At 38.1% G+C, this 27,459-nt stretch overlaps 1 protein-coding gene across 10 annotated transcripts in view; it reads left to right on the top strand.

Annotated features, from left to right (window-relative positions):
• Positions 1 to 516: 516 nt before the first annotated feature.
• Positions 517 to 27,459, top strand: part of JAK2 (Janus kinase 2) — a 155,614-nt gene continuing 128,671 nt past the window's right edge. For 4 of the 10 annotated variants that reach the window (XM_074017539.1, XM_074017535.1, XM_065530593.1 and 1 more), the window contains exons 1-2: positions 517 to 801; positions 1,116 to 1,198. The gene's annotated coding sequence lies outside the window, so the exon portion shown is untranslated. Of the gene's footprint in view, positions 802 to 1,115; positions 1,324 to 7,276; positions 7,490 to 27,459 lie in introns of those variants that run through there. The other 6 variants (XM_074017536.1, XM_074017537.1, XM_005581791.4 and 3 more) reach the window with 3 other exon arrangements.

The following is a 27,459-nucleotide window of genomic DNA, read 5'->3' as shown; positions in this document are numbered from 1 at the left end:
ACCCGCCCATCTAGTGAAGCCCGGGCCCAGCGCTGGCACCTAGCTCCAGCCAGGCACCAGTGTTTTGCGAGGCGGCGCCGCCGCCTTAACTTCGTTGCGCGCTCACGCCCAGGGGCAGTCCCAGGAATCTTCCCGAGAAGCCGCCGCCCTGCGTGGCCCGCGCCCGCAGGTTCCGCGGCCAGCACCGAGGGGCGCACGCGCACTGCGAACACGCGTCCGGCTCTCCCCCAGCGTCTATCCGGCCCAGTCTCCTGCCAGTCGGGGAGACTGCAGGCCAACCTGGAGGCTGAGTTCGAAGCTAATAGGGCGACCAAGTCAGTGTCGCCCGCGGCGTTGAGAAGACGGTTTGGCCCAGGAGAGGGTGGAGACAACTGTGACGGGCTTCCCGGCTGCCCGAAGTGGGAGTGGTGTGGGGCTGCAGGAAGGAGAGAGGAAGAGGAGCAGAAGGGGGCAGCAGCGGACGCCTCTAACGGCCTCCCTCGGCGCTGACAGGCTGGGCCGGCTCTCGGCTCGCTCGGGTGTTCTCGTCGTCACTTCGGCCTCTCGGCCGCTCGGGCCCCTCGGCCCGGGCTTGCGGCGCGCGTCGGGGCTGAGGGCTGCCGCGGCTCAGGGAGAGGCCTGGTCCTCGCCGCGGAGGGATGTGAGTGGGAGCTGAGCCCACCCTGGAGGGCCCCCGAGGGCCCAGCCTGGAGGTCGCTCAGAGCCGTGCCCGCCTCGGGGCTTCGCAGACCTTGGCCCGCCGGGTAGGAGCCGCCCCTGCGGGCTCAAGGGCGCACTCTGGTCGCCCCGTCTGTGTAACCGGTGGGTGTTATCTCTGCCTGGCTTCTGGGTGGGGGGCAGCAGTTGTCTCTCCACCCCCTTCTTACCTTCTGATCCCGCCTCCCCCCTGCTAGTGGCAGCAAACTTCTGAGCCAGAAAAATCTTCCTCTTTAAGACGACACCTAGAACGAGTCTTGCTAGTGATATTTGCTTCCATTTGTGTCTTTTAATTCCCGCACCCCCCACCTCCTTATTCCTTTTTAAAATTTTCTAGACACTTAAACAGCCTAGAGAAAGCATCTGTTTCTCCTGGACTTATGTGGTAGTAGTAACTGCTGCTTTTTTGTTTTTTTTAGGTTTCAGAAGAAGGCAACAGGAACAAGATGTGAGCTGTTTCTCTTCTGCAGAAAAAGAGGCTCTTCCTCCTCCTCCCGCGACGGTGGGTGTGCTGTCCTTTATCGCTGCAGTAAAGGCGAAGAAGGTGTCGCGAGCTGGGAGTGCGTGCGTAGGAAGGCTGGAAGCGTGTGAAGACAGGCAGGGCTCATTTTTGCTTACTCTGAAAATGTCAGTGCTAAACTTTTAATGTTGATATGCGAGAGTAATTTTGGGGTGTTTTGTTCGTCTTGGATCCTTTAAGAAACATTTTTTTTTGTTGGCTTTACACATAACGTGACTTTGCAGAGAAATGTAAAACGTTGTCCATTACCCTTTCTTCTTAAACAGCCAGAGGTTCTTAATCCTTCAAAGAGGAATATTTCCAACCAATAAGAGATAGCTTTTGTGAGAACACGTTAGCTATTCTTGCTGGGGTTTCTGCTACCACACTGAATGCTTCGTGATGGTTTTATCTGCCTAAGCTTGTTGTGTCGGTTGAATTTACCCAGTTTGTTTTCCGGTAAATACTAATCTGTCAGGAGAAACTCCATTTCTCTGAATGAAAGGATAGTAGCGGCTTAGTATGGAGAAGGAAACTAGAAGTGGGAATAAGGGAGATGATTGCTCTTGGTTTCATAATAAGTTTTTACAGTGAGTTGGGCTACTGCAAATAAATATTTTGTATCCCTTCTCCAGAATGCTTGGGACCAGAAGTGTTTTGGATTTTTTTTTTTTTTAAATTTTGGAATGTTTGCATATACAAAATGAGCTATGTCAAGGATGGGACCCAACTGTAAATACGAAATTCATGTTTCATATACACCTTATTCACACAGCCACTAAGTCATTTGCAATATTTTTACATCTGTGCATGAAACAAAGTTTGTATTAAGTACTTATGCAGGGAATTTTCCCCTTGTGGCATCATGTTGGTGCTCAAAATGTTTCAGATTTTGGAGCTTTTCAGATTAGGGATGTTCAACCTGTATTTTGATATAACACCCAGAACATTTGAAGATGAATAATCAATTTTTGGCCTCCCTTCCCCCATCCGCCTCACCGCCTACCACTTTAAGTGTGAGAATTATTTGCTTGTACATGCATTTGTCTGTTGGTGTGTAATGTATGTACAGATTGGATGTATCCGGCACTTGCCTTAATAGTACATATATTTACCTGAATAGGAAAACTGCAGTACTTGCTGGCTGGAAGAGCACACCATGCTTGTTTTTGCTCTGACTGAATATCCTGTATTTGCAATTTATAGCATGTTTTAGGGACTCATTAGGGTTTTTTGTGTGTGTGTGCCTTTGGTGATTTGAGACAGGTGTCTCAGATACGGGAAAAGAATATGACATTGTTTCTTTGCTTCACCTGGCTATTGCTGAAAGGTGGGATGCTTTTGAGGCAGAATAGAAAAGTGCATTGGCTTTGGAGTGAGATCTGGATTTGAATCCTGGTGTTCTTGCCACTTAAGAGTTGTATTATTTGCGGCCGGGCATGGTGGCTCACGCCTGTAATCCCAGCACTTTGGGAGGCTGAGGAAGGAGGATCACTTGAGGTCGGGAGCTCGAGACCAGCCTGGCCAACATGGTGAAAGCCCATCTCTACTAAAAATACAAAAATTAGCCAGGCGTGATGGTGCACACCTGTAATCCCAGCTGCTCGGGGGGCTGAGACAGGAGAATTGCTTGAACCTGAGAGTTGGTGGTTGCAGTGAGCCGAGATGGCACCACTGCACTCCAGCCTGGGCAACAGAGTGAGACTCTGTCTAAAAGAAAAAGAAAGAAAGAAAAAAAGAGTTGTATTACTCTTTTAGCTGCACTTTCTTATCAGATTGTTGTGAGAACTGGGTAAGACACATGCCAAGTGGTAAATTGCTTGGCTCTCATAAAAGTCTTGGCTACTATCGTGGCTGGGAGGCAAAGGAGATTCAGAGAAGGCCAGAATGACTGCATAAGGTGATCTGCCAGTAACTAGTGTTTCTTGTTTCTTCCTTTCTAGTATAAAGAGATAAAGGACTTTAAGGTCTTAAGCTGGTGAGGGGGTATTGTAGCCTTTGTATGGAAAGGTTTGACTTTTGTCTCTCTGCTTAAACCCCCATTGTGTTGCCCCTAGCAATTATTGTGCTGCCCCCTTGTGGTTAACTGTGCTAAGAACTTTCTTTTGCTCCTCCCCCATTACATTTCTCACCCTTCCCCACTCCCTTTTAGACCCCTCCTCTTAGCTACCAGTTTCCCAAACTGTGTGCCAAGGTGCCCAGAGCGCCTTAGGCTTGAACTTTTGTTTTGAGGTAGTTCATGGTTTCAACATTAGCTACCTACATCCGTTTCCACAGTGTCATGTCTTTGTAAAGATGTATTTTCAGAGGTTGCTCTGATAAAAAGCAACTAGTACATGAAAATGAATGTAGAACAGGAAATGACTGTGTGGTATTGTCCAATTTGATTCTAAGGTTTGATAAGTTCTACAGTGCTCAAGAGACACTAAATTGTAAGGACATAACTACTAAGTAAGTTGTTCGAACCTATTTCTTTTGGCCTAGAGGTGTCATGAAAAATTTGCTAAGACTCAGGGCTCCCTGAATGGGTTTGGAAACCTCTGCCTTAGCTTTTAGTTTGCTTTTCTGATAAAATTATTGATATAAAGCTAGTATCAGCTGATCATGGCTTAATATATTTCATCTCCTGTGTAATATGTTTATAACTTCTGCCCGGTTCTTTGATTTTAAAACTAATCCTATTGCTAACTTGTTGTACTAGTCACTTCCTGATTTTTCCTGTACTGGTCTTCTGCTTCTATTTCTGTTCATCTCCTTAAACTCAGAATGCCCAAAGTGAAAGTTACCATTTTCTACCTCTTAATTTTCTTCTAATCATGTAGGCTTTAAATTAGGCATCATCTTTAAACTACTTTTTTCATTTACGTCTTATTCCCATTCAAAATGTCCATATTTCCTTTCTTTCTCGTATCTCTGCTTTCCCTCCTTTACTGTGTGAATCCCAGGACACATTTCCTGAGCCTCGAATATTGAAAGTCATTTGAACTTATGAGAATTCAGTGTCTCTTTCGTTTATCCTCAATAGAGATTCCACTCTAATACTCCTTATTATAGTATTCCCTTGCCCCAGAATCTTCAGTGGCTTACCATTTTCTACTTATTAAATTTTCCTGTCTTTTAAGATAGTCTATTATCAATCCCTGCCCTATTTATTTAGTCTTTTGTCTAAGGATCTCTAATCCTTCAGCTTATAAGCTGATTTCCACACTTTCTAGTAACAAGCTATATGTTTCTTCTATCCTTTAATTTTTGCTTATGTTCTCCATCCCTCTTTTTTTCCTCTATTTCTGTAGCTCTTTAGTCTTAGAACATCTTCACATGGTTTAATTATATGCCATGCTTTAGTTGTTTATGATAGTTATTTCCCTAGTGTTAGCCATATCTTTTCAAGTTGATTGTGTATTCTTTGAGGAACAGTACCTTAGATTAAAAAAAAAAACACACACACACACAATGGAGAGCACGTGGGCAGCATTCAAGAAATAATACATGTTGATTGTGTGATAAGGAACTGTAGTCACCAAACAAATATTTGTTAATATTTGCAATGTAAAAGGTACTTGGCTGTATCCAAAAGAGAAACAAAGAAATACAAAAGAGGTTCCTTTCCCTAAGGACTTACAGTATAATTGGGCAGATAAGCTAAATAATAAAAGTTACAGATATTTGAGACCACTTCGAGTTGAGCAGAGATTTTGTATAATAGGAAGGAACTGGTAGAGGGGGTAAGCAAAGGCAAAATATGTATATATGTATGATATGTTCAGAGAGCAGTACATAAACAACTTGACTGAAATGAAGGTTTGTGTGAAAGAGTAGTAAGAAATTGTGTTAAAAATGTAGTTGGAATTTGATTATGGATGTCTTTAAATGCTAGGATGAGAAGAATGTACTTTGACCTGTAGATACGGAGAAGCTTTAAAAGTTTTGAATTGAGAAAGAGTTTGCTGAAATAAATATTTTAGGAAAATCAAAGCAGCACCAGTGCTAGATCTCACATGAATTGGAAAGAGAAGTGGTAGAGAGAGGTAGGAAAATAATCGAGCCCTGAAGTAATGAGGACTTGGACTTAGTAGAAATAAGTCAGATTGCAGAGATGTCACAAGACATTATTATGGATTGAATAAAAAGGGAGAATGGACGGGAGAAGAGTGATTAAAGATTACCTTACCTTGAAGGTTTGCTCTTCAGTGACAGAGGAAATCAAAGAGTGTTGGAACTCCAAGACAGCTTAGAACATCTAAGTCAGTCTATATACTTTGTATATTAGGACTCAGACCAGAGAGACTTAAAATGTGTCCAAAGTTACTCAGTTAATGACAAAGAAACTGCCATTTGATTAATGGCAGTTAGTAACAAAAATAGTTATGGCAGTATTAGTAGCTGGTAGAGGGGATGTAGACAGTTGAGCCTATATTGTGGATATGTTGAGTTTGCGGTGGCCGTGGGATGGGCAAGTGAAAATTGATAGCCTACAGTGGGATATATGACTAGAATTTGTTAGCGAAATTAAGGCTGGTGCTGTGGTACTTAAGAGAAAAGAGTAGTGGACCTGAGATTGAGCCTTGGGGATTGTGCATAATTAGCAGGTGGGTGAAAGGAGAGAAATGGGTAAAGGAGACAAAGAAAAAACAGTTAGTATGAGAGAGGCAAATTAGTGGATAGGTTAGGAGGTGGAATGATCAACCTGTTGGTCATTGGCAAGAAATGAGAAGAATCAGATCCAATAAATGGTCTTAAAAATTTGTACTAGTGTTTTTGCTAATATGAAATCTATAAAAACAGAAGAAAATTGCTTATACTTTCCCTATGTGGAAATAAGCACTGTTAATATTTTGTTCTCTTTGGTTTAACCAAAGACCTTTGGATTTGACAGTTGGATATCAGTGAAGACTTTTCCAAAGCTCTCCATCACTAGGACTAAGGATGAGAATTTTAGGCATAATAAAACCTGGGAGGTATTTTTCAACAGATTGTCATTTGTTTGTATCCTCTTACATATCACACTATCTAGGTACTATTCTTTCTATGTGCATTGGTTCTGTGTTTTATCTGAATGATAGGAGGTTAGACAAGCCATCTCTGGGTGCTTCTGTGCTGGTAAAATTTGAATAAAGTGATAAAATATTTATTTCTAAAAGGAAGGATAAATTCTTGGTAGGTAACTTATAACTCTGAGGGTTGAATGATTGATGAAATTAGGGGTACTGGAAAGAACAAAGAGAAGCATTATCTATTTTGAAGCCTTTCTGTATAGCTACAAGGGGTTAACTAGGTTAGAATGGTCCATGGGCCGTTTACTTTGCTTGCATGTTTATTTTGATCTTCCCAAGAACATTCTTCTGCTCATCTTGTTGGTATGTTACTGGAAACAGAGTACTCATTAGTTCTTACTAAGTGATTTTAGTTTAATAAATTATGATTATGAAATATAATGCTATTAGGTAATATTTTTATAATATAAAGGGCCATGTGATGTGAGTAAGTGCACTGTTTTGGAAATCAGGGGATAAAGGACTGACCCTGCTGTCAACATGGTATATGATTTCAAGCAACTCACATCATCAGTGAGTCTTGTCTATTGAGGGAATGGACTAAATCTTTTTTAGAGAATTTAAAAAGATGGGATCACATGGTAAAATGTGTATAAAGTTTAAAAAAGAAATGGTTTACCAATGTTTATGACAAAAACCAGCAAACTCTTTCCTACCACCCCCCCACATCTCCTTTTCTAGTCTCTGATTCCTGTTCACCAGGCAACCACCTGTCCTCTGTACATTGCCCTTTTCCCCTCTACAATGAATGTTTTAGCATCCCTTCTAAAGCCTCTCCATTCAGTTGTGTAGAAGAGCTCATCCCCTTTGCCTTCAAAGGCTTTACCATTATATTTCTTTCCTCTTTTTCTTGCCTTCTCAGTTCTTCCCTCTACTGGATTATTTCCATCAGTGATTGCTATTGCTGTGTAACAGAAACTCCCCAAAACTTAGTGATTTTAAACAACTACTTTATTAGGCTCACAGATACCATGGATCAATAATTGAGACAGGGCACACCCAGGGATGACTTTGTTTTTGCTCCACAGTGGCTACTAGGACATGAGTTGGGAAGAATTGCCAGCCAGGGGTGACTTGAAGGCAAAGGACTGGAATCATCTGGAGGTGTCTTCACTCACCTGATGGGTAGTTGATGCTCGTTCTTGACTGGGATGTTAGCTGGGCTGTTAACTGGAGCATGTACATGTGGCCTGGATTTCCTCACAATATGGTGGCTTCAGGGTGGTCACCTTTCATAGTGGTGAGTAGAGAATTGAAAGTGAGTGTGTCAGTGTGTCTCAGCATAAATCTTTATGATTTAGCCTTGGTAGTTGCACAGTATAACTTCTGCCATGTTCTACTGGTTGTAAGTGTCAGAAGTCTGTCCAGATTTGATGGGGGAGTGGCAAGTTCACACTGTAGAAGAAAAACATGTGAGATGGGAAATATTGTAATGGCCATCTCTGGACAATTATTAATACTATTGCCACAGCTTGCCATTTTGCCAAACTTCATATCCCTCCTGTATCTGAAATACATGCAAAATACACTAAGCTTCTCCTCAAAGGTCCCTAATTCACATCCCATCATGACAGTAACTCAGAGTCCAGCATCTCATCATATAAATCCGGTCCAGGTACAGAATAATTTTCTTGGGTATGGTTAATTGGATATGGTTCTTCTTGAACTGAGGACCCATGAAGAGACAGTTTATATGTCCCCCACATACTTTACAAGATTGAAAAGGCACGGGTTATTTGCAGTAGACATTCCTCCTCAAGAAGCGCACAAGGTAGGCACAATCTATAGCAATTCTGCAACCCCACTGGGCACATGTTACCAGTTCCTTGATTAGGTCTCAGTCCTGCTTCCTTGAAGTTGTTCTAAATGGGACATAGGCTTCTTCTTTTTTTGGGTTTATCTTCTGAATTATTTATCTCCCCTACCCCCACATCCCACCCATATAAAGTGCTTTGTATTTGTAAGAGTAACTTCCTGAGCTTGCTTCCTGCCTGTAGTGCTTCAGGGTCCAAAGGCCCTCTTTTAAAATATAGCACGTGTCCCTTTCATTCCAAGCTAATACAACTCCTTTAAAAACTTTGTGGACTTCCTGTGTATAAGTTTATAATCTGTACCGCCATACCCACAAGTCTCTTGAGAGGAACTCTTTCCTCCCCTAAGCTCTGTGTGAGGCTGCTGTGGAACAACACCCTTAAGATCCTTAGATAATATTTCGTCTGAAAGGATCTATGAGGTACTGATTTAGACCTTGAGAAAGGATCTTATAGTCACACTCTAGATTGGATCTTTGCTCTGAGGCCCTTTTTATTTGACACTCTGCTGGCCGAAAAGATTGTTCTGAGTCCATTACCTCTCCTTGAAATTCTACTCAAAAAGTGAATAGCTCATTCTTTAGTTCATCTCTCTGTTCTCTCAATTATAAGGGCAGCTAGAAGAAGCCAAATTGCTTTAAGTTCTTGTGGAGAATGTCCTTAATTCATTAGGTCAGGTATGTATTTTATTTAACATGTTAATGTAGGTGATAGTTTTGTTAAACTTTGCCCTAGTATGTAACAAGGGTCTCCTCTTATTCAGCTTTCACTATCATTTCTGTCACTTTCCTTGAAGTTCTCACTGACAGTCTGCTTGAGGGCTCTTAGGCTCCCATGAAGTTTCCTCAAGACCCTTTAAATGTGTGAACATAAAGCGTCCTTATCTGTTCCTGGCTATACAGCAGGTCCTTGAATAACTGTTGTTTGTTCGTAATGTTGATAAGAAAAAAAAATTGATTCCTGGCTGGGGCCACTGTTTGTGTGGAGTTTGAACATTCTCCCCATGTCTGTGTGGGTTTTTCTGGGTGCCCCAATTCCCTCCCACATCCTAAAGATGTGTATGTTGGCGGATCGGTGTGTCTAAATGTTCTCAGTCTGAGTGATCATGTATGTATGAGTGTGTCTTGCAGTGGATGGTGTCCTGTCCAGGGTTGGTTCCCACCTTGTGCCTTGAGCTGCTAGAATAGGCTGTAGCCACTTGTGACTGAACTGAATTGGGTAAATAATTATCTTACTTGTTTTTGTTAGTCTTTCCTAAATGTGTGTATAGCTCACATTTATTTTAGTGTTTAATAATCAAAGTGTTTGGGGTCTTTATTTAGAAGTTTGATGATGTTTTTGTGGCCATAAATATGCCATAGGAACTTGCTTATCTCAATTAGCCTATGGAAAAATGGATTTTGTTACACATTGTTTGACTTAAAATCACAGTTTCCAAGAACCTGTTGAAGACAGTGAGGATTAACTGTACTAGAACTGTTTCCTAACTCAGTGGTTCTTATTAGAATTACCTAAAGGGCTTGTTGAAACACAAATTGCTGGGCCCCACCCCAGAGTTTGTTTCATTAGCTTTGGAGTGAGACTTGAAGATTTGCATCTGTGAGTTCCCAGGTGATCTGATAATGTTGATCTGGGGCCTAGATTGTGAGAATTACTGATTTAAACCAGGGATTGGCAAGATTTTTCTATTAAGGATCATAAAGAAAATATTTTAGACTTTGTGGGCAAGATTGTTTCTCTTGCACATACTCAACTCCACCTTTGTAGTGCAAAAGCAGTTATAGACAATACATAAATGAACAGACATGGCTCATGGCTGTGTTCTCATAAAGCTTTATTTACAAAACAGGCAACTGGCTAAATATGGTATGTGTGAACTGTGCTCTGCCAATTCCCAATTTAAATCATTACTTGACTCCACATCTCTTCAAGCTATCGCCCCATTTTTCACTCCTCTTTGGAACAAAACTCTTTGAGAGTTGTCTGTATTTGTCTCTTTATTCTTTCTTTAAAAAAATTATCTATTTTTTGAACACATTTAAATGTCTTAGAATTCAAAAAGTAGTAAATATCTTTGTACATTTGTCAGGGCGTGTGTGTGTGTGACCATAACTAAAGATTAAGTAGATGAGGAATTGCTGATTCAAAAGTGGTATATGTTACTAAGTTCAACAAATATTGCCAAATTGACATAGAAATACCAATTTATGCTTTTCTACACCTTTACTAACATTGTGGTTTCAGATGACTTGATCTTTGCCAACTTGAGACATGAAAAATAGAATCTCATTATAATTTTAATTTGCTTTTTATTCTCCTTTTTTGGGGAACTCTTCACTCATATCTCGGCCCACTTTCTATTGGATTTGTGGTCCTTTCACTTTGCTTTGTGGGAGCTCTTATACTAAGGAAGATAGCTTTGTGTTTGTGAAATGAGTTGTTTTCCCTAGGTTGTCTTTTTATCTTTTTGATTCTGTAGATAGTGTGATTTTGTTGTTGTTGTTGTGCATCTAGGTAGGTCGCTTCTCAACCCTGAAATTGTATTTTGAGACTCTCCCTTGTTTTCTTGATCCATCTGGAATTTATACTGATGCAAGATATAAGATGGAATGCAACTTTTTTCCCCTAGATGGTTGTCCAGTTTCAATACTATTTGTCAGATAATCCTTTTCTCTGCTACTATGAAATGCTGGTGTTTTAAATTGTGTATGTAGTTGGATCTATTTCTGGACTTTGTTTCATTCTAACAATGGCTCCTGTGAAACTATATTGTGAGTTATTGGATAGTGAACATTTCCATTAATTTATTTGTTTCCAAGTCCTGTATAATATTTATTAGCATATGGGAGGCATTCAAGTACTTGAAAATAAAATGAATAAATCAAGCGTTTAGGAATAGAAGCAGTTCTTTTTGCCAGTTTTTCAATTTAGTTATTACTTCTATTTAATTTCTCTGTTTATTTCTGATTTTAAACTTGAATTTAACCTTGGTTTTCCATTTTAATGTTACCTTTTTTAAAACTTTATTTTGAAGTATTAAGTTATTTTTTGTACTTACTGGGCATTTGCTGACTTATGAGTCTGCTCTTATTAATCTATTTTTGGCCTTAAATTGTTAAAAATTCACAATATAGTTTTATTTGTATCAAATTTGCATACTGAGGGAAGCTTGTCATTTCATAATGGCAATCCATAGGCTAGGTCAGGTCATTTGAGATTGGAACCATTAAGGATAAGTTCATTCAACATGGAATTATTAGATCTGTAGTTAATTGGCCAGTTTAGAGAAGACAGAATTACAGGTAAGTCTGGATTTTACAACTTATTATTTTAGAAGGTCAAATTTAGAATAATATTTTTAAGCTTTTTAAGTAGAAGCATGCATATCACCTGAGGTCAGGAGTTCACGACCAGCCTGACTAACATGGTGAAACCCTGTTTCTACTAAATACAAAAAAAAAATAAGTGTGGTGGCGCATGCCTGTAATATGAGCTACTTGGGAGGCTGAGACAGGAGAATTGCTTGTACCTGGGAGGCGGAGGTTGCGGTGAGCTGAGATCGTGTCATTGCACTCCAGCCTGGGCGACAAGAGCGAAGCTCTGTCTCAAAAAAATAAATAAATAAAATAGATAAATAAATAAATATATAGAAATACTATTCTGATTATTTTATTTATACTTATTTATATGCATAATTTATTTTTTTAAATACATGAGGTATTGTATATTTTTTGGTTTATTTTGAGGAGGGGCAGAGGTGATGGGAAATACAGTTTTCATTGCATCAGATCTTCAGTTGTAATGATATTGCTGGAATCCTACATTTAGGACCTTGTCTTGTTAAAAAAACATTATCCTTGCTTTTGCCCCTACCCCTCCCTGCCACAGACTTTTAAAGGTAAGTATTCTGCAATAATTGGATTATATTTACAATTATGAAATTTTAAAATTATTAGAAGTAGAATGACATACACCTTCATTGTAGTAAGTTTGATTCACAGTGCCTCTGGTTATGGTGGTCTGTAAAAGTAACACTGTATTAGGAACAGTCTTCATGATGGGAGTTCTGTCCTTTTACTCTTCTGTTAGTTTGTTGATTATTTTTTTCTGAGACGGTTTCACTCTGTCCTCAGACTGGAGGACAGTGGCCCAATCATGGCTCACTGCAGCCTTGCCTTCCCTGGGGTCCAGCGATCCTCCTAACCTCAGCCTTCCGAGTAGCTGGCACTGCAGGCGAGTGCCACTATGCCTGGCTAATTTTTGTATTTTTTTTTGTAGAGATGGGGTTTCACCGTGTTGCTCAGTCTGGTCTTGAACTCCTGAGCTCTAGTGATCTTTCCGCATCATCCTCCCAAAGTGCTGGGATTATGGTTCTGGAGCCACTGCACATGGCCTGTTAGTCTGTTCTTGCATTGCTGTAAAGAAATACCTGAGGCTGAGTAATTTATAAAGAAAAGAAGTTTAATTGGCTCATGGTTCTGCAGGCCTACAAGCATGGGGCTGACATTTACTCAGCTTCTGGGGAGTCCTCCGGGAGCTTTTACTCTTGGCGAAAGCTAAGAGGGAGCAGGAATATCACATTTCAAGAGCTGGAGCAAAAGAGAATGTGGGGGAAGATGCCACACACATTTAAATAGCCAGATCTTGCAAGAACTCAGTATCTTCAGGACAGCACCAAGGGGGATGTTGCTAAACCATTCATGAGAAATCCACCCCCATGATCCAGTCACCTCCCACCAGGCCTCACCTCCAACACTGGGGATTACAGTGCAACACATGAAATTTAAAGGGGACAGCATCCAAACTGTATCAACCTTGCTGTATCCCTCAGCCTCATTTTATAGGCAAGAATTGAATATATTGGTTTTATAAAGGTTTGATATGGAAGGATTCATCAGGAGTGGATTTTAGGACTTGGGGAATGACTCAGAGAAGAAAATAGTGCATGATAGTATAAGTCTATCTGATTGATGAGTAACTGGAAAACCTTCCAAACATAATGCCTCAGTGTCTGCAGAATTGTTTCATTTCCATATTTATGTATTCCTTATTCTTTCCTGGTTTATCCATAGATGCCTAATTTTATTTTTTATCTGAATGCATTATGATAATCTTTAATTATTTCAGAATATCTGAAATATTCAGTGTTCTTCTAGCATGGCAGTATTTTAAAAATCATTATGAACTTTAATTCATACTGATTTAAACAACTTCTAGATTTTTTTGAATATCAATAGAGGGTAGTGTTAAATATTTCACCAGCAGAATTAATTAAATTTCCTGTGCAATTTTATTTTTTATAGACAAACTCATCACTGCTTAAAATCTTTAAAAAATGTCTTGGTAATACAGGCTTGGAATATGATGATTTTGAAATGAGATCTTAAGGGAAAAAAAACTCCAACTTTTTTTTTTTGAGACGGAGTCTTGCTCTGTCACCCAGGCTGGACTGCAGTGGCATGATCTCAGCTCACTGCAACTTCCGCCTCCAGATTCAAGTGATTCTCCTCCTTCAGCCTCCCGAGTAACTGGGATTACAGGCGTGCACCACCACACCCAACTAATTTTTGTATTTTTAGTAGAGACGGGGTTTCACCATGTTGGTCAGGCTGGTCTCAAACTCCTGACCTCGCGATCTGCCCACCTTGGCCTCCCAAAGTGCTGGGATTACAGGCATGAGCCACCATGCCCGGCCAGAAACTCCCAACTTTTAAAGCCTATTTAAAGCACCTCTCCCATCTTTGTTCACACTTTTTCTTTATGTGTGTTATGAATTATAAATCTGGCTTTTCCTATGTAGTCATCATTAAGCATGATTCTAAGAAGTAGCTCAAAATCTACTCCTAAGACCAAAACCCACAAAAAACAAAACAAAAAACCCCAAAAACCAAAACCAGAAAAGGGATACATTTTGCAGAATAATTTATATTTTCTTCTATTCTTGGCATCAGTTTTCTCAGGAGGTTTTTTTTTTTTTTTGAGATGGAGTCTCCCTCTGTCATATAGGCTGTAGTGCAGTGGCGTGATCTGCAAGCTCTGCCTCCCGGGTTCATGCCATTCTCCTGCCTCAGCCTCCCGAGTAGCTGGGACTACAAGGCACCCGCCATCACGCCTGGCTAATTTTTTTGTATTTTTAGTAGAGACGGGGTTTCACTGTGTTAGCCAGGATGGTTTCGATCTCCTGACCTCGTGATCCGCCCGCCTCGGCCTCCCAAAGTGCTGGGATTACAGGCGTGAGCCAACCCCCGCTCCTCAGGAGGTCTTTTAAGCTTTTGCCTGTCATGTATGTACTTCTGACACTGGCCTAAGGTAAAATGATTACATTTGACTTCGGTAGCCCTTAAATGTATGGCTGTTCTTAATCTTTTCTCTTCTAAAGTCTAAAAGTTGAATTAGTATTCATCTTAGATTTCTTGTTTCTTAAGTGAAAGAATCATGACATTGTGTTAAAATATCTTATTTGCATGCATTTTATATGCCATTTTAATAGGCAATAGTACTATACAAGCTTTGGCCAAATGTCTCTTCATATAAAAAATTCAAGTGAATAAAAAGTTATTTAAAAATGACGTTAATCAAAGGGGCAAAAAAGATTACAAATGCTTCTTGTGATTGACAGAACTTGCTTAATGTATTAGGGTTCTCTAGAAGGACAGAACTAATAGGATATATATATGAGTTTATTAAGTATAAGCTTAAATGATCACAAGGTCCCACAATAGGCTGTTGGCAAGCTTGAGGAGCAAGGAGAGCCAGGCTGCATCTCAAAACCGAAGAACTTGGAGTCTGATGTTCAAGGGCAGGAAGCGTCCAGCACGGGAGAAAGATGTAGGCTGGGAGGCTAGGCCAGTCTCTCCTTCTCATGTTTTTTCTGCCTGCTTTATATTTGCTGGCAGCTGATTAGATTGTGCCCACTCAATGGTCTGCCTTTCCCAGCCCGCTAAATCAAATGTTAATCTCCTTTGGCAACACCCTCACAGATACTCCCAGGATCAGTACTTTGTATTCTTCAATCCAATCAAGTTGACACTCAGTATTAACCATCATGCTTAACAAGTTTTTCTTTTTTTGAGACAGGGTCCCACTCTGTCACCCAGGCTGGCGTGCAGTGGCATAATCTTCGCTCACTGCAATCTCTGCCTCCTGGGCTCAACCCTCAGCCTCCTGAGTAGTTGGGACCACAGGCGCAAGCCACCACACCTGGCTAATTTTTGTAGTTTTAGTAGAGATGGGGTTTCGCCATGTTGTCCAGGTTGGTCTTGAACTCCTGAGTTCAAGTGATCTGCCCACCTTGGCCTCCCAAAGTGTTGGGATTTCAGGTGTGAACCACTGCGCCTGGCCACTTAACAAGTTTTAGTATCATTCGGAATGTCTGCATAGTGACAAATTGAGATACGGTTTTATAACACTAGCATCATCCTGTTCATTCTAAATTGAGCCATTTTAACTCAACAGTGTATTGTGGAGATCTTTCCAATTCATTGATAAAAATTCATTCATTCCTTTTTTTCATTCGTCAAGCACTCAGTCATCGATCACTCACTGACTCATAACATGATTACTCATCAGCTCATTTATTTTGTTAGTCACTCAGTCATTTGAAGAGTTATTTATTCTGTGACTCTCTCAGAGGGTCACAACTCATTTGGTTGGTTGCTCTCTTAATTGGTCACTTGCTCACTCAGCATTTTGGTTGGTTGGTCTATCAGTCAGTCACACTCTCTCCCAGTGAATCACTCACCCACTTACTCAACAGATCAGTCTTTAATCAATCTTTCATTAAATAAATTATTAATTATCAATTATTCAACAAATATTCAGTGTCCATATTGTGCTATGCAGAGAATATAGTACTAAGGGTATAATGTAAGCCAACATACATCATTTTTTAAAAACATTTATTGTTTTTTAAGAAAGAGTTTCGCTCTTCCACCCAGGCTGGAGTGAAGTGGTGCGATCTTGGTTCACTGCAACCTTTGCCCCCTCCCCCGGTTCAAGCGATTCTCCTGCCTCAGCCTCCCAAGTAGCTGGGATTATAGGCACCCGCCACCACACCTGGCTAATTTTTGTATTTTTGAAAGGACAATTATTAGATATTCTTGTTTTTCTCATATCTTTGCCAACACTGGGTATTGGCATTCTTCTTGTTTACCAGTCAGCTAAGGAGGAAACAATATCTCATTTTTATATACTCTTCTCTGATTCGTCATTATGTTGACCATGTTTTCATTTCTTTTTTGAAATACCTATTTATGTTCATTGTCATATTAATTTGTAAGAGTTACTTGTATAAATATATTAAACCTTTGTAGTATATATTTTTCTTTTTTTTTTTTTTAGTTTTGATTATAGTGTTTATAATATGCAGTCAAATTTATGCATCTTTTATTTCCTCTGTCATTTTTCACTTAGATATTGGGTTTAGAAAGGAGGTACACAATCTGACAGAGTTTCTGGTATAGAAATAACTGACATAGTTAGATATAAAATATACCAAAGAAATAGTCAGAAATGTCCAATTTCAAATGTGTAAGGGGACCAGTAAGAAAAGCATAAAGAACAGCTAACAGCAGTAATTTTTAAAAGGGTATTTACAAACACTTGAAAATGTTTATGTAGTTTAAAGGACTGATTCAAATATAAAGAGAAGCATAACATAAAAATGAAATAAAGACATATATAGTGTCATCGTGGAGATGGTTTTCTAGTAACAGTTATACCAACTTTGAAATTATTTTTAGGCTCTGTTATGCCAACTTTTAGGAGTTTTCTTTTTAAAATTTTTGAGCTTATGTTTCATCATGGCCAATTTTTATAAATTTTCCATATATGTTCAAAACATTTTTTTAGTGGAAGGTTTTAATATGTCTGTAATTTCTCCAGTGGCTTTAAAAAAATTAGTTAGTGGAGCTCTTTGTGTATTGGAGAGACCATCTTGTTTGATATATTTATATAGGTATTAAGTAAGAACTGGATAAAGGAGGTGGTTGGGATATGTATAAATATCAGGTAAGAACTTGATAAGGTATTGGTTGGTTTGCATATGAAAAGATGCCCTCACTGTCAGGTTCTTTCCTGTTTCTAGGAATTGGTCAGCAAATTCCCAAGATGTCAAAGCATCAAAAATACAGAATAAAAAGACATGCTTAGTACAGTATGTAGAAATACAATTGGTTTTGTTTATTTTGTGATGCATCTTGTGATACTGGTAAATTCACTTATAAGTTCCAGTAATTTTTTGGTAGAATCATCAGCATTTTCAATACATACAATCATGTCTGCAAATAAAAAGTTTTATTTCTTTCTTTTCAATCTCTATGTCTTTTATTTAATTTTCTTACCCAATTGCATTGGGTGGAATCTCCAGTGCTGAATAGAAATGGTGGTGGTGAGTGTCCTTTCCTTGTTCTTGATTTTATGGAGAAAGCATTCAATATGTAATCATTAAGTAATGGAAGGTTGTCTGTAGATGATCTTTATTTTATTGAGGAAATTCCCTTCTTTTTCTAATTCATTTCCAGAAATTTTATCATGAATTGGTGTTGACTTTTGTCAAATGCTTTTCATGCAACAATTGAGACGATCTTATGGTTTTGCTCCATTATTCTGTTAATAAGGTAAATTACATTGATTCATTTTTAAATGTCAAAGCAACCAGTACTACTGGAATAAACCCCACTTGGTGATGGAGTTCTGACCTTTTTATATGCTGCTGGTTCTATGTTCTATTATTTTGTTATGTTCATGAGAAACATTTGCCTGTAATTTGTGTGTGTGTGTGTGTGTGTGTGTGTGTGTGTGTGTGTGTGTGTGTGATATGCTTTTGCCAGGTTTTGGTATTAGGATAATTGTGGCCACACAAAATGATTTGGAAATTATTTCTGCCCCTGTTTTCTGTAAGAGTTTATACAGAATCAGTACTGTTTTTTCCTTAAATAGTTGACAGACTTTCCCAGGGATGTCACTTTGGCCAAGAATTTTCTTTGTGAGTATGTTTTTAATGAAGAATTCCATTTATTGAAGAGATATGATACTATTCAAGGTTTCTGTTTCTTCCTATGTCAGTTTTGGTAATTTCTGTCTTTCAAGGAATTTGTTCATCAAATCTAACTTGTTAAAGTCATTGGCATGAAGTTGCTCCTATCCTTTTATATCCACTTACTGTTTATAAAATCTGTACTGATGTCCTGCTTTTATTTCTGTTATTGGTAATATGTGTTCTTTTCTGTTTGTAAATTCATCATCTTAGAGGTTTATCAATTTTCTTAATCTTTTCTAAAAACAAAGTTGTGGTTTTTTTGATTTTTCTTTATTGTTTTATGTATTAGTAATTTTTGTTCTTTATTATTTCTTCATTCTCTGGTTTTGTTTTCTAGCTACCTAGAAAGCTTACATAATTAATTTCATATCTTTCTTCTTTTCCAACATAAGCATTTATAGCTGTACATTCTCTCTAACCACTATTTTAGCTGTATTCCCCCAAATTTTATTGTTTCTTCATTATCATTCAGGTGAAAATAATTTCTGATTTCCCATTTAATTTCTTCTTTGAATCTGGGATTATTTAGAACTATGTTAATTTTGCAATACTGGGAGATTTTCTAGATTTTTTAAAATATTTATTTCTAATTCAGTTTTGCTATGGCCAAGAATATAATTCATATGAATTCAATCTTCTCAAATTTATTGAGACTTGGTTTATGGACTAACCTATGGTATAACTTAGTGAATGTTCTGTGAACACTTGAAAAGGGTGTATATTCTGCAGTTGTTGGGCACTGTGTTCTGCGAATGTCATTTATGTTTGGTTGGTTGATGTTTAGGTCTTCATTATTTTTACTGATTTAAAAAAAATTTTTTGTTAATTGCTGAGAAATGAGTATTAAAATTTTTAGTGTAGGCCGGGCGCGGTGGCTCAAGCCTGTAATCCCAGCACTTTGGGAGGCCGAGATGGGCGGATCACGAGGTCAGGAGATCGAGACCATCCTGGCTAACACCGTGAAACCCCGTCTCTACTAAAAAATACAAAAAACTAGCCGGGCGAGGTGGCGGGCGCCTGTAGTCCCAGCTACTCGGGAGGCTGAGGCAGGAGAATGGCGTAAACCTGGGAGGCGGAGCTTGCAGTGAGCTGAGATCCGGCCACTGCACTCCAGCCCGGGCGACAGAGCGAGACTCCGTCTCAAAAAAAAAAAAAAAAAAAAAATTTTTAGTGTAATAGTTGTTTTATTTCCCTCTTTACATTTTTGATTCATGTAATTGGAAACTATTATTGTGTGCATATATATTTAAGAAGTCTAATTTATAAATAAATCTTTGATGGTTAGTGTTTTTATATCCTGCTTAAGAGCGGTCACATTGGTCTGTTTTCCATCTTAAATTAATATTTGTGTATGGTATGAAGTAGAGGTTAAGGTTATTTTTTTGCCCCATATGAATAGCCAATTGACTAAGCAACATGTTTTGAAGTGACCAATATTTCTTCACTGAAATGCAATGGCACATCTATTCCAAATTAGCTAACTGTATGTGAGTATATTTTTTTGAACTCTATTCTGTTCCATCTGTCTATTTGTTCATTTTTGTGCTAATACCAATCTACTTGTTCTATCTTTAATATAAATCTTGATGTCTGATAATATAAATCCTTAGTTTACTCTTCAAGATTGTTTTGGCTATTATAAATCCTTTGTTTTTCAGACTTAGGATCAACTTGTAAATTTCCACAAAAACTGCTAGGATTTTAATTGGAAGTAGGTTGAATCTATAGATTAATTTGGAAAAGAATTGACATCTGAACCGTACTGAGTTTTTCTATATTCTTATATCAGCATGGTCTATCCCTCTCTTATTTAGCTAGCATTTATTTTTTGAAGAAATGTTTTATAGTTTTTATTGCAGAGTTTTTACAGATATTTCAATAGATGTATTCCTAGGTATTCGATGTTTTGTTATTATTATAAATGATACTCTTTTTAAATGTTCATTTAAAAAATTGCTTGCTTCTGATATACTGAAATACAGTTGATTTTTATATATTGGTCTTGTATCTTGTGACTTTGCTAAATTCACTTACTGATTGGTAGATTCTTGTAAATTTCCTACATAGACAGACATGTCATCTATGAATACTGACAATTTTACTTATCCTTTCTAATCATTATACCTTTGATTTAGTTTTCTTGCCTTATTGCACTAGCCACAATTTCCACTATGGTGTTGAATAGAAATCATGATTTTGGACATGCTTGTTAAGTTTTTGAACTCTAGACGAACAAGATCAATATTTTACCATTAAGTATATTAAGTTTTTTTACTCTTACCCTTTATCAGAGTGAGGAAGTTTGCTTGAATTCCTAGTTTGTTGAGATTTTAAAAACATGAACATTGGTTAAATTTTATTAGAGGTAGTTTCTGCATCTATTGAAATGATCATATGTTGTGTTTTCTCATAGTTCTAATGTAAAATATATTGACTATTAAAAATTTTTTTCTTGTGGTTGGGTGCGGTGGCTCACGCCTGTAATCCCAACACTTTGGGAGGCCAAGGTGGGCGGATCACGAGGTCCGGAGATCGAGACCATCCTGGCTAACACAGTGAAACCCCCTCTACTAAAAATACAAAAAATTAGCTGGACATGGTGGCGGGCGCCTGTAGTCCCAGCTACTCAGGAGGCTGAGGCAGGAGAATGGCGTGAACCCAGGAGGCGGAGCTTGCAGTGAACCGAGATCACGCCACTGCACTCCAACCTGGGCGACAGAGCGAGACTCTGTCTTAAAAAAAAAAAAAAAAAATTTTTTCTAAATTACATAGAAATTGTATATGTGGTGTACAACATGACATTTCGTTATATGTGTACATTGCAGAATGGCAAAATCAGTCTAACATATGTATCACCTCACATACTTATTTTTTTGTGGTGAGAACACTTAAAATCTACTCTTAGCAATTTTCAAGGATAATGATATATTGTTATTAGCAGTAATGACCATGATGTACAATAGATCTCTTCAGTTTACTCCTCCTATCTAGCAGAAATTTCATATCCTTTGACCAACATCTCCCGCTCTTCCTAATGGGACCCTCAGCCTCTGCTGACTGCTATTCTACTTGCTCTCTGCTTCTATGAGTTCTACTTTTTTAGATTCTGTGGATCAGTTAGATCATACAGTTTTGTCTTTCTGTGCCTAGCTTATTTCACTTAATATAATGTCCTCCAGGTTCATCCATGTTGTTCCAAAGACAGGATTTTCTTCTTTTTTTTAAGGCTGAATTATATTCCATTGTGTACATATACTGTATTTTATTTATCAGTTCATCTGTTGATGGACACTTAGGTTCTTTATCTTGGCTATTATGAATAATGCTGCAAAGAGCATGTGAGTGTAGATATTGCTTTGACATTATTTTTAGTTCCAATACCCAGAAGTGGGATTGCTAAATCATATGGTAGTCCTCCATTTTTAATTTTTTGAGGAACCTCCATTCATTTTCCATAGTGACTGTAAAAATTTACATTTTCCCACCAAGAGTATACAGGGGTTTCTTTTCCTCCACATACTCACCAATGCTTGTTATCCTTACATCTTTTTGATAACTATCATTCTAACAGGCATGAGGTGAGACCTCATTGTGGTTTTAATTTGCTTTCAGTGATGTTGAACATTTTTTCATGAACATGTTGTCCATTTACATATTGTCTTTTTTTTTTTTTTTTTTTTGGAGACAGAGTCTTGCTCTGTTGCCCAGGCTGGAGTGTAGTGGTGTGATCATAGCTCACTGAAGCCTTGACCTCCCAAGCTCAAGTGATCCTCCTCCTTCAGCCTCCTGGGTAGTTGGGACTACAGGCATGTGCCAGCATGCCTGGCTAATTTTTTTTTTTTTTTTAGATACAGGGTCTCACTATGTTGCCCAGGCTGGTCTTGAACTCCTGGGCTCAAGTGATCCTCCCACCTTGGCCTCCCAAAGTTTTGGGATTACAGGGTTAAGCCACTGCACCCGGCCTGTATTCTCCTTCGAGGAATATCTGTTCAGGTCCATTTTTTAATCAGTTACTTGTTTTCTTGCTTTTGAGTTGTTTGCATTTCTTATCTATTTATCCTTATCATATCCTTATCATATGGATGGCTTGAAAATATTTTCTCCTGTTTCATAGGTTGTCCCTTTACTGTGTTGTTTCCCTTGCTGTGCACATGTTTTAAAATCTGGTATAATGATGGATTTTTAAATGTTAACTTTGCACTTCTGGGGGTAAATTCATTTGGTCAAGACTTATTCTTTTAAAATATTATTGGATTTAATTTGCTAGTATTTTGTTTAGCATTTTTCCCCCAAATATGTTTATGAGAGAGATTCCAGTGTAATTTTTTTCCTTTTTCATGTCCTTAAATATTTTGGTATCATGTTTGTACTCTCCTCTTAAGAATGTGGGGAAGTGTTTTTTATTTTCTATTTTCTGAGAGAGTTTGTATAAGCACAATGTTTCTTCCTCAGACATTTGGAAAAATTTACCAGCAAAGTCACTGGGCATTAAATTTTCTTTGTGGAAAAGTTTTAAATGGTATATTCAATTTTTAAATTACTGTATTCGTTTGTTCTCATATTGCTCTAAAGAACTATCTGAGACTGGATAGTTTTTAAAGAAAAGATGTTTAATTGACTCACAGTTCCACAGGCTGTATAAAAGGCGTGGCTGTGAAGGCCTCAGGAAATTTACAATCATGGTAGAAGGTGAAGGGGAAGCAAGTACATCTTCATATAGCAACAGGAAAGAGACAGCAAAGGATGACATGCTGCAAAAATTTAAATAAACAGATCTCATGCGAACTCACTCACTATCATGAGACTAGTAAAGGGGAAATCTACCCCATGACCCAGTCACCTCTCACCGGGCCACTCCTCTAACACTGAAGATCATAATTCAATGTGAGATTTGGGTGGGGACACAGAGCCAAACCATATCAATTATATATAAAATTTTTGAAATTTTATATTTCTTCTTGTGCTAGTTTTAGTAAATTGTTTTAAAAGAAACTTCATTTGTTTTTAAATTGGAGAATATTCCTATTGTCTTTTATATGTTTCAATATTGTAAGCTCTGGTAATATCTACTTTTTAATTCCCGATATTGTTAATTTATGTTTTATCTTCTTTTTTTCTTGATCAGTGCTAGTGTTTTATCAATTTTAATGCTTTTAAAAAGCCAACTTTTTACTTTGCTTTTATTTTCTTTTTATTTTTCTCTGATTTCTGCTCTTAAGTATTTTCATTTTTATGATTTTTGACTTAATTTGTTGTTCCATTCACAACTTCTTGAAATGAAAATTTATTTAATAACATTGTTCAGCCTTTCTTCTCTTCTTGTGTATGAATTTAAGATTATGAATATCTTAGTATACACTTTTACTGCATTTTACTCATTTTCATTATTGATTCAAAATATTTTTTAAGTTATTCTTTGTACCATGGGTTCTATGAAAGTATATTGATTAATTTACAAATATATCGGGGTTTCTAGTTTTTTTTTTTTCTGTATATGCTGTGATACTTTTGTTAGTGGTTATATTTTCCATGAGAGATTTTTAATTTAGGTGCCATTGGCAAATTTCCATTAACTCAGATGCAGAACTTCACATTTTTCAATGCATACATGAGTTTTTTTTTGTTGTTGGCGGTATTAATAATAGCATAAATTTATAAAATATTAAGTAATCATTGAATGCAAAATATGTCCTATTTTGCAACTTAATATACTTTTTATTAGGTTGGAAGTAAAGTAATTGCATTTTTGCTCATACTTTAATGGCAAAAACCACAATTACTTTTGCACCAGCCTAATAATGAGAATTATTATTATTATTATATTGCCTTTTTTTTTTTTTTGAAGTGGAGTCTCACTCTGTAGCTCAGGCCGAACTGCAGTGGTGTGGTATTGGCTCTTGCAACTTCTGCCTCCCAGGTTCAAGCAGTTCTCCTACCTCAGCCTCCCAAGTAGCTGGGATTACAGGCGTGCGCCACCAAGCCCGGCTAATTTTTATATTTTCAGTAGAGAACAGGGTCTCACCACATTGGCCTGGCTGGCCTGGAATTCCTAACTTCAAATGATCCGCTCGCCTCAGCCTCCCAAAGTGCTGGGATTACAGGCATGAGCCACCATGCTTGGCCCTAATAATGAGAATTCTTATCAAACTGTTTACACAGAATAAAATGAATGGGTAATGGTGAAGCTGAGTTTCACATTTTTATGCAATATTCTTCAGTGTTCCTATTTGTTCAATACTTTTAAGAATTATATAAATTTTTTATGGTCTATGCAACATTGAGTCAATATTATGGGTCCCAAATATATAAAATGTTTGCTTGTTCCATTGTTTATGTTTTGAGTACAAATTATATTTTGTATGATTTCATTAAGAATTGGTTGATAATTCTATGGCCTAACATGTGGTCTACTTTCTAAAATATTCCAGCTTCATTTGAAAAGGTTATGCATTCTTCAGTTGTTTGGTATTTGCTTTTGATTGCTTGTATTTCTCAGTCAAATGTAGGAAGTGGAGCTTAAGAAAAGGGCTGGCAGTTTTGGTGATCAAGGAGGAGAAAGTATGAGATAGTTGTCACGGATAGTGGGAGAGTAAATGATCTAAAGAAATATAAAATGATAGTTGAGCAGCACTAAGGGCCCATTTGGGTATGAATCTAAAGAGGGACCAATCTGAATGCATGTGTTTTCATCAGTGAGTTTTATATGTGTGGGTGAAGCTCTGAGTAGACAGAGATAAATTGAACTCTTTTAGAGTTTCTTTGCTATCTTTGGTGTTTGGACCCTTAGCTTTGATTTGTGTCAGTAATTTTTAAAAAATTAAATGTTACCTTCTCTCAGCAGATCTTTTTAGTATGAACCCAGGCATCTTTAACACCAATAAAATTTCTCCTATTATTTTTCTTCCCTGTGTTCTCATTCTTCCTGCATCTAGAGCTTCTCTTTAGAATTGTACTCCCTGGATTGATCCTCATATTTCTTACTTTTATGCTCATCATATTTTTTTCTTTCTGTCTTTGTCTCTTTCTGAGTCTAGGAACTGGGAGTTTGTCTTGACTGTCTTCCAAATTACTAATTTAGTCCTTTGAGTTGTATTATTCAACTCTTTCACTGAATTGTCATCTATCTTTTTTTCTGTTTTCTTTTTTTTTTTTTTTTGAGACGGAGTCTTGCTCTGTCACCCAGGCTGGAGTGCAGTGGCCGGATCTCAGCTTACTGCAAACTCCGCCTCCCAGGTTTATGCCCTTCTCCTGCCTCAGCCTCCCGAGTAGCTGGGACTACAGGCGCCCGCCACCTCGCCCGGCTAGTTTTTTTTGTATTTTTTAGTAGAAACGGGGTTTCACCGTGTTAGCCAGGATGGTCTCGATCTCCTGACCTCGTGATCCGCCTGTCTCGGCCTCCCAAAGTGCTGGGATTACAGGCTTGAGCCACCGTGCCCGGCCTCTTTTTTTCTTTAATGTATAGAGAATGTATTATGCATAGCCACTTGCAAACTTTAACAAGCATGATTAGAGCAGCATTTTCTATAACAGTAGCACATAAGTTGGAACAACACAAATCTTAAAATAACTGGAATGAATGAGCAAATTGGGTGGCCCAAGGCTCAGACATCAGCAGGTGTTAAACACCTGTGGGAAAGGAAAGAGAGAACGATCCATTTATTTTTTTCTATAGGAAGTGCAAAAGAGGCAAAATTAAGAAAAATACTGCTTCATGATAAAGAATTAAGCCATAAAGAATATCCACAAAATTGTGTATAGTGGGTACATCTGATATAGAATGGAAACAGAACCAGGATAGAGCAGCACAGGAACACTATGAAATGCCCAGGCTCTCTTCATTACTAGTCAGGACTTTAAAAAAAATTTTGTAAACTTTTTTTATTCTCTGCTCCTTTTTCATAATCTAGTGATGCTTTATGTTTTTAAAATATTCTTAAATCTCTCTGAGAATACCAAGAAAGATTTTAAACCAAGTTCTCTTCCCTGCATTATCTGTTTCTTCTGGGGTCAGTTGTTTTCTGGTCCCTTTTGGTCTTACTCTTTTATGCCTACCACCCCTGCCCCATCTCCATCCTAACTGTATAATAATCTTTGATTATCATTGCATATTTATGCTTTTTATGTGTGTGCAGACAACTGTTTTTATGCTTATAGATGCCTTCTTCTGTACATTTTTTTTCTTCAGTTAAAAGAATTTTTTTACAGTCATAGTCGCCCTGTTGCCCAGGCTGCAGTGAAGTGGCACCATCCTAGCTCACTGCAGGCACAAACTCGTGGGCTTAAGCCATCCTCCCACTTCAGCCTCCCAAGTAGCTAGTACTACAGGTGCACACTACATGCTGGCTAATTTTTAGATTTCTTTTTTGTAGAGGCAGGATCTCGTAATGTTGCTGGGGCTAGTCTTGAACTCCAGGCTCAGGCGATCCTCTTGCCTTGGACTTCCAAATTGCTGGGATTGGAGGTGTAAGCCACAGCACCTAGCCTATGTATGTTTTAAATAGAGTCTGTTTCCTCTACTCTGTCATTCTAATCCTATCTACTTTTGATCTTCCCTTTAAATTTCTGATTTGCTGATAGCACCTTTTCTTATTTGTCAGAGCTGTCATGAATTTGTTTATATAAACTGTTAATTTTACTCCTTTTACCTATTGTTGTTACCTGTTTTACTTTTATATTTATTTTAAGCCCTACCATACACTGTTATTATTCATGCTTTAAACAATTGTCAATTGTCTTTTTTTTTTTTTTTAGACGGAGTCTCGCTCTGTCACCCAGGCTGGAGTGCAGTGGCATGACCTCCGTTGCAACCTCTGCCTCCAGGGTTGGCAATTCTGCCTCAGCCTCCTGAGTAGCTGGGATTACAGGCGTGTACCACCATGCCCGGCTAAGTTTTGTATTTTTAGTACAGACCGGGTTTCACCATGTTGGCCAGGCTGGTCTCGAACTCCTGACCTCAGGTGATCCACCTGCATCAGCCTCCCAAATACTGGGATTACATATGTGGGCCACCATGCCTGACTGTCAATTGTCTTTTAATACATTTAAGAAATGGAAGAATAATAATATTTTAATTCCTCACATATTTACTATTTTTGAGCTCTTCATTCCTTTCTGTAAACCTGAGTTTACATGTAATATTTCCTTTAATCCAAATGATTTTCTTTACCAGTTCTTGTAATGTGAGTTTGTTGGTGATTCTCTTAGCATCCATTTATCTGAAAACATATTTGTTTTGCCTTGAATTTTGAAAATTCTTATTTTTTATAATACAACAGATCCAGTAGTATGAGAATTATTTTTCAGGATTATAGAATTCTAGGTTGACAGCTTTCCCCCACTCCCTATGAGTACTTTGTCTTC

The sequence above is a fragment of the Macaca fascicularis genome, chromosome 15, assembly GCF_037993035.2.
Source record: "Macaca fascicularis isolate 582-1 chromosome 15, T2T-MFA8v1.1".
In the NCBI taxonomy this organism is placed as follows: domain Eukaryota; kingdom Metazoa; phylum Chordata; class Mammalia; order Primates; family Cercopithecidae; genus Macaca; species Macaca fascicularis.
The sequence above is the reverse complement of the archived record's forward strand: the minus strand, read 5'-3'. Positions and strand labels throughout refer to the sequence as shown.